Raw genomic sequence first — 7,719 nt, 5'->3', positions numbered from 1 at the left:
AGAACATGATAGTTTTATTCTTGATGCAGCTATTCTCCTTTCCCTTTAACTTGGCCTAGAATTTCCAGTTGTTCTTTTTGGGATTAGTATTGGTTGCTAGTCACGAGGAAGTGCTCTGGAAAGGATGTCTAGCCGTATTATTGTTTTTATTCCGCCACTGAGCTACGTGACTGCAAAAGGACGAAAATATTTGTCAAGTGATAGTGAACAGACTGAATTACATGAAACAGGTTCGATTCTAGTGCCGGTCAGACCATTAGGTACAGTTTGTTCTCCCTCCTTACAAGTGCTCATTCAGCAGTGCAATAAAGGGAGTGTTCTAGGAGAAGAATCAGACTTAGAAGAAAATCTGTTATCTGTTTTAATGGCCTTAATAAGCATAAAATCTTAGTCTCTCTCTCTCTCTCTCTCTCTCTCTCTCTCTCTCTCTCTCTCTCATCCTCTTTGGAATCTCCATTTCCAAAATCCATTACTTCTCTTCTTCCTTTACTTCTCCTCCTCCTCCTCCTTCCTCTTTCTCTCTCTCCCTCCTCCTTTTCCTCCCGCCTTTCCCTCCCGCCTTTCCCTCCGTTCTTCCTTCTCATGTTCTTTCTCCCTCATCCTCTCCAGAGTCTTTCAGTTTTTTTTTCCTCCATCCAATCTCATTCTTCCTATTTCCCTCTTCCCCCCTTCATACTTCTTCCTTCCTACCTTCTCTTCCTCCCTCCTTCCCTCCTTCCCACCTTCCCTCTCTCCCTCCATCTTACCTTCCCTCCTGCCAAAAAATTCTAAACCCAAATGGTGGAATTCCGACATTAAACATTGCTTAGAAGCAAAAAACCTTGCGTATAAGAATTGTGATACCACAAAGAGTCAAAGTGACAAAAATGAATACGATGCCCTTCGACGAAACGCCAAAAAATTAATTAAATGCAGTAAGAAAAACCTTGAGACACATATTGCAAGTATCAGTAAATCAAATCCCAAAGATTATTCAGTTACATAAGAAGCAAAAAGGTAATAACTCCATCAATCGGTCCCTTAGTCACAGATAACGGAGAGCATATTGATGATGAAACTATGATGGCGAAAATTCTTAATACTTTTTTCGCGTCAGTATTTACAACAGAAAATATACATACGATTCCTAGTGTTTCCCCCATTCCTATAGAAGAGGGCAACATAATCACTGACATTACAGTTAGCGATCGCGATGTACTGCTTGCAATAAACAATTAAAAGAGATTAGAGCACCAGGACCAGACAAAATATCGCCACGTGTATTGAACTACGGAATGAAATACCAAAGCCTTTATCTGAACTGTTTAACTTATCACTTCAGAGCAGTACGGTGCCACACGAGTGGAAACTTGCTAACGTAACCCCAATATTCAAAAAGGGCAATAGAAGCCAACCAGAAAACTACTGCCCAATTAGTTTAACATCGGTGGTTTACAAATTGCTTGAAACTATTATCAGAGACAAATCTGTGAAACACTTAGAAACAAACAGTCTCTTAAAAGATTCTCAACATGGTTTTCGTAATAATCGCTCTTGCCTCACGAATCTGCTGGACTTTTTCAATGATATACTGAACATGTACGACGAGACTAAATCTGTTGATGTGGTCTACCTTGATTTTCAAAAGGCTTTTGACAAAGTTCCACACAAAAGACTCCTTCAGAAGCTAAAGGCACATGGTTTCACGGCGGTGTTCTCGGGTGGGTAGAAGATTGGCTCATCGGACGAAAACAAAGAGTTGTAATAAATGGATAAGAGTCAGACTGGATAAACATTGCAAGTGGAGTTCCGCAGGGTTCAGTGCTGGGTCCTATTCTTTTCTTAAAATACGTAAATGATACTGACGAAGGATTGTGTTGTAAGATTTCAAAATTTCCTGATGATGCTAAAACAGGTAACAGAGCAGACAGCACTGCAAAGGCAAGTAATTCAGAGAGATCTTGATCAACTTTTTAACCCTGTCCAAGTCTGGCAAATGGATTTTAATATTAATAAATGCAAAGTGCTAAACATTGGCAGTAAAAATGTACGAGCAAATTACTGCATGCATAATGTCCAACTTCATAGGGTAAACCATGAAAAAGACTTAGGAGTTATAATAACAAACGATTTGAAACCAAGCAAACAATATACTGAAGCTGTGAAAAAAAAAAACAATAAATTGATTGGATTCATATGTAGAGCATTTGAATATAAATCAGATAATATCGTCCTCACTTTGTATAATTACCTAGTAGGCCTCACTTGGAGTATTGCATTCAGTTTTTGTCACTGTATTATGAAAAGGATATGGAAAAGCTTGAAAGAGTGCAGCAAAGGATGACAAAGATGATACCTAGATTGAGAAATAACCCGTACAAGGAATGTTTAAAAGCCCTTAATTTATTTACCCTAACTAAACGGAGGTTAAGAGGAGATCTAATTCAAGTATTCAAAATATTCAAAGGACATGATAACATGGCTGTAGATGAATACTTCACAGTTGATCACTCGAATTATACTAGAGGCAATGGGCATAAAATAATTGGCAAACGATTCCAGTCGCATGAAGCTAAGCATTTCTTTTTCAATAGAGTTGTAAATATATGGAATAAATTGCCCTACAGTGTAGTAAATTGTAATACAGTACAAACCTTTAAAGGTCGCCTGGATAAGTATTTGTCGTCTAACCCCCAGCTTAATATGTTTACTCCTGAAGAAAACACTTGCATATGTTTAAGTTTTTATTTTATTTTAGACCCTGGATCAATTTATTAAATGTAAATATAGTATATGCACAGATAGCCCTGAGTTAACAGTCACTACTCATACTTTCGACCTGTGATGGGCTGTGGATCACTGAGGGTCCCTGTCAGTTAAGTGGCCACCATCGGGATTTTTTTAATGAACCAGGGGTCACTGCTCCAGGAGGTGACTTGTGTGCTTGTCCTGCATGGGAAAGTTCCTAGTCCCTGTTGAATGAAGGGAGCTGGGGCCTGATTGACTGCTGCCTACCTTAGCAGCACCAGGCAAGGCTGTCGCACCACCCCTGAATATCCACACTGTGCACTGTGCAATTTCCAAGCTGTGTCCACAGATGCCCCGTCAACTCAAAGTACCCATATTGACATGCATTATTTATTTATTTATTTGATTATTCATTTTACTTTACTACTCCCTTTTCCAGGTTATTCATACTGGTAGCTTATAGATAAAGTATTATAGAATGTAACTTTTCCTTTTCAGTCTTTCCTATGAAATTTCCAAGTCTGTTTTTCCATGCTGCATGGTGGTTTTTCTCACTTTTTCTTGCCAATTTTAACTGGAGGGTTTGGAGGGGGGGGGGAGGCCTTCTTACTTTACTATCCTTATCCTTCAGCATGTAGAGGTAGATCTTGTAGTCATAGTCTATTCTGTAACAAACAGCCTCGAAAGGACCATAAGGTCTGTTGCTGTTTGCTTTCCTTTGTACCCCTTTGTACTTCCTACTTCTCCTTTTTCTCTCTCTTCCTCCCTCCTTCCTTCCTTCCTTCCTTCCCACCTCGCCTCTTTCTCTCTATTCCCTCCCTCCTTCCCTCTTTTCTACTTCATCTCTTTCTCTCTTCCCTCCCTCCTTCCCTCACATCCTCCATCCTACTTTCCCCCCCTCCCATCCTACCTCACCTTCTTCACTCCATCTCCCCTTCCATCATACTTTCCTTCCCTCCCTCCCTCCCATTTATCCTTTGTTCCTTCTTCCCTTCCGTTCTTTCTTTGTTCCTCTTCCATTCTTCCCTCTTTCCTCCTTCCCTCCCGTTCTTCCTTCTGTCCTCCTTCCCTCCCGTCCTTCCTCCATCCCTTCTTCCCTCCCTCTTTCTTTCAATCCCTCCTTCCCGTTCGTCCCTCTTTTCTTCCTTCTCTCCCTCCTTCCCTCTCTTCCTTCCCCCTCTTCCATCTTCCCCCTCCTCTCTCTCTCTCTCTCTCTCTCTCTCTCTCTCTCTCTCTCGGAAAGGACGAAAATGTCATCCTTTGTCTGGCCTTCCATAAGCTCATTTCCTTCTCCTTCGTTGCTCACAATTCTCTCTTCAGGAGAGAGAGAGAGAGAGAGAGAGAGAGAATCCAAGCACTTCTTTAGGTACGATTGAAGGTGAATTCATCTCACGAGAATCTTCCTCATTAAATCTTGCCATTCTGGATCTTACTCTTTTCCTCCTCCTCTCCCTCCTTCATGGTCTGTCTCCTCCCCTCCCCTCCCCTCCCCTCCCCTACCCTACTCTCTCCTCCTCTCCGCTCCCCTCTCCAAGCACTTCTTTAGGTACGATTGAAGGTGAATTCATCTCACGAGAATCTTCCTCATTAAATCTTGCCATTCTGGATCTTACTCTTTTCCTCCTCCTCTCCCTCCTTCATGGTCTGTCTCCTCCCCTCCCCTCCCCTACCCTACCCTACTCTCTCCTCCTCTCCGCTCCCCTCCCCTCCTCTCTCCTCCTCTCCGCTCCCCTCCCCTCCCCTCCCCTCTCGCTTTCTTTCCCTCCTTTCCAAACCCACTTTCCCTCCCTCCCTTCCCTCCCCACCCACTTTCCCTCCCTTTCCTCCCCACGCACTTTCCCTCCCTCCCCTCCCTACGCATTTTCCTCCTCCTCCCTCCCTACGCATTTTCCCTTCCTCCCCTCTCCACGCACTTTGCTTCCCTTCCCTCCCCACGCACTTTCCCTCCCTCCCCACCCCTCTCCTCCCCCGCTCCTCCCCTTCTCCTTTCCTCCCCTCCCCTCTCCTCCCCCTCTCCTTCCCTCCCCTCCCCAAGGACTTTCCCTCTCTCCCTTCCCCACGTACCTTCCCTCCCTCCCCTCCCCACGCACTTACCCTCCTCATGCAATTTCCCTCCCTCCCCTCCCCGTGCACTTTCCCTCCCTCCCCTCCCCACGCACTTACCCTCCTCATGCAATTTCCCTCCCTCCCCTCCCCGTGCACTTTCCCCCCTCCCCTCCCCGACCACTTTCCCCCCTCCCTCTCTTCAGTCATTTCTTACCATTTCTTCCTTCCCTTTCTTTGCTTTAATTTTCTCTCCTTGCTCACTTTCCTTCTCCTTCCTCCCCTCTTCTCTCCACCCCAGTCTTTCTCCTCAGATCTTGACTCTTACATCTACCTCTCTAACACCTTTTCCATAGCGATTTATTCTTGGATACGACTGGCTAATATACCTTTGTACGTTATTTATGGAGGGTATGGCGGTGTTAGAAGGATTTATGTGACCCAGAATAGGGCAGTGAGGTGTAATAAGCAAAATGAATCGCTTAGGAAAATGTGTTAGGGAGATGACTTCTCGCTATTTTGCTTGGGAATGGAAATTTCGCTCCTCTGTTGGTTTTTCATTACTAGGAGAGAGAGAGAGAGAGAGAGGGTTCCTCTCTCTCTCTCTTTCTCTCTCTCTCTCTCTCTCTCTCTCTCATTGACCCCTTCAGTCTCACTCATCCCCCTAAGCCAAATAACTTCATCTGACGGGTCAGAGCAAAATACCAATTCACCATGGCAAGGATACTGGGTTAATTAATGAAGCGGAATATCTCTTTAATTATCTCTTTAATTATTTCCCCCGCTCCGATGGTGAGGGAGGCATGCTTTCTACCTTGTCTGTCTGTCTGTCTTTTTATATGTCCCTGGCTGTCTTTGTGGATGGGTATATCTGTCGCTCTATTTCTCTCTGTCTACCTTTGTCTATCTCACTGTCTGTCTAACTACCTCCCTGTCGATGTGTCTGTCTATGTATCTTTCTACCTCTATCGATGTATTTGCCTGTCTTTCTATCTGTCTATCTACCTCTATCGATCTATCTGTATCTCTGTCTGTCTACCTCTCTATCAATTTATCTGTCTGTCTCTAATTATCTGGCTGTCTTTCTCTGTGTGTGTAAACCTGTCTGTCTGTCTGTTTTTCATTATTTGTCTGTACTTCTGTCTAACTTTCTCTCTCCCTGCACTTCTGTTTTCAGCGCTGTCAGTCTGTCTCTCTGTCGTTGTCTGCCTGTCTGTCCCTCTGTCTATCTATCTGTCTGTCTGTCTGCTTGTCTGTCTGTCTCTCTGCCTGTATGTCTGTCTGTGTCTGTCTTACTATAGTTTTCAGTTCAAATTGTCTTTCTCTTTGTTTGTCTCCCACACTGTCAAACTTGTCTGCGTGTCTGTCTATCCATTTGTCTTTCTGTATGCCTATCTATCTGCATGTCTGTCTGTCTGTCTGTCTGTCTGTCTGTCTATCTATTTGTCTTTCTGTCAGTCTATCTATTTGCCTGTCAGTCTGTCTGTCTATCCGTCTGTCTAAATGTCTGTTTGTCTATCTGTCTGTCTAGCTGTCTGTATCTGCTTCTGTTCCTCGTACTTTTCTCCTCTGTCTGTCTATCTCTCTATCTGTCTGTCTCTCTGTCTATATATTTGTCTGTCTGTCTGTTCATCTGCCTCTTTATCTGTATATCTCTCTGTCTGTCTATCTGTCTCTCTGTCAGTGTTTTTTTTTTTTTTCTATACTATGTCATCAAGAATGATTTATCACGGCGAGATTTCCCTGTTTTCTGAGTAACATGATCTCAGTGTTATGATAAATTTGTGTTGATGATGATGATGATGATGATGAAGAGGAGGAGGAGGAGGATTTGGAGAAAGGGAAGGAGGCGAAGAAGGAGGAGGAGGAGGAGAAGAAGAAAAAGAAGTAACAGGAGGAGGAGGAGGAGGAGGAGGAGGAGCAGTTGTGTTAGCTATTATTATTATTATTATTATTATTATTATTATTATTATTATTATTATTACCACCACCACCACCACCACCACCACCACTACTACTACTACTACTACTACTACTACTAATACTACTACTACTACTACTACTACTACTACTACTACTACTACTATTTTAGGGGACAATTCCTAAGATAAATAGAATCGCCTTGAAGTAGCTAATTAAGGTTGATGTCACCGTTTTGAAGCCACAGAACAACCCTTGTATTTTTCACTCCCTCACCTAAGAGAGAGAGAGAGGGGGGGTGGAGAGAGAAAGAGAGAGAGCAAGGGAAAAGGCTAACCAGTTATGCTGGACAGAAAAATACCCCCTGCCTCTCTGTCTCAGTCTCACTCCGTCTCAGTCTCTCCCTCTCTCTTTCTCTCTCTCTCTCTCACACACACACACACACACACACAAACCAGAGAGAGAGAGAGAGAAAGAGAGAGAGACCTACATACTACACATACCACTAATCTCCACAACGCGACCCTGACTTAAGCTCCACTGCGACCCTGAAATAAACTCCAACTTATGACCCAAAATAAACAATAGACCAGTCGGAAAATACCTTAACACACTCGCAGTTTTTTTTTATTTTTTTTTACATTACTCTGGCTCTTTGGCTTTCATGGCACTTGCTGATTAATCTCTCCAGGTATTCATTTATCTTCACAGGTATTTATCTCCATAGGTATTCATGTCCACAGGTAATTATCTCCACAGGTATTTATCTCCACAGGTGTGTATTTCCACAAGTATTTATCTCCACAAGTATTTATCACCACCGGTAATTAATCTTCACAGTTATTTATCTCCACAGTTTTTTTTTTTTTATCTCCGCAGGTATTTATTTCCACAGCTAATTATCTTCACAGGTACTTATATCCACAGGTAATTAAGCTTCACATGTAATTTTTTCCACAGGTAATTATTTCCACAGGTAATTATCTCCACAAGTATTTATCTCCACAGGTAATTTATCTCCACAGGTAT

This window comes from Coenobita brevimanus, chromosome 116 (assembly GCF_032717465.1).
Source record: "Coenobita brevimanus isolate Jiangsu-jjx chromosome 116, ASM3271746v2, whole genome shotgun sequence".
NCBI lineage: Eukaryota > Metazoa > Arthropoda > Malacostraca > Decapoda > Coenobitidae > Coenobita > Coenobita brevimanus.
The sequence above is the reverse complement of the archived record's forward strand: the minus strand, read 5'-3'. Positions refer to the sequence as shown.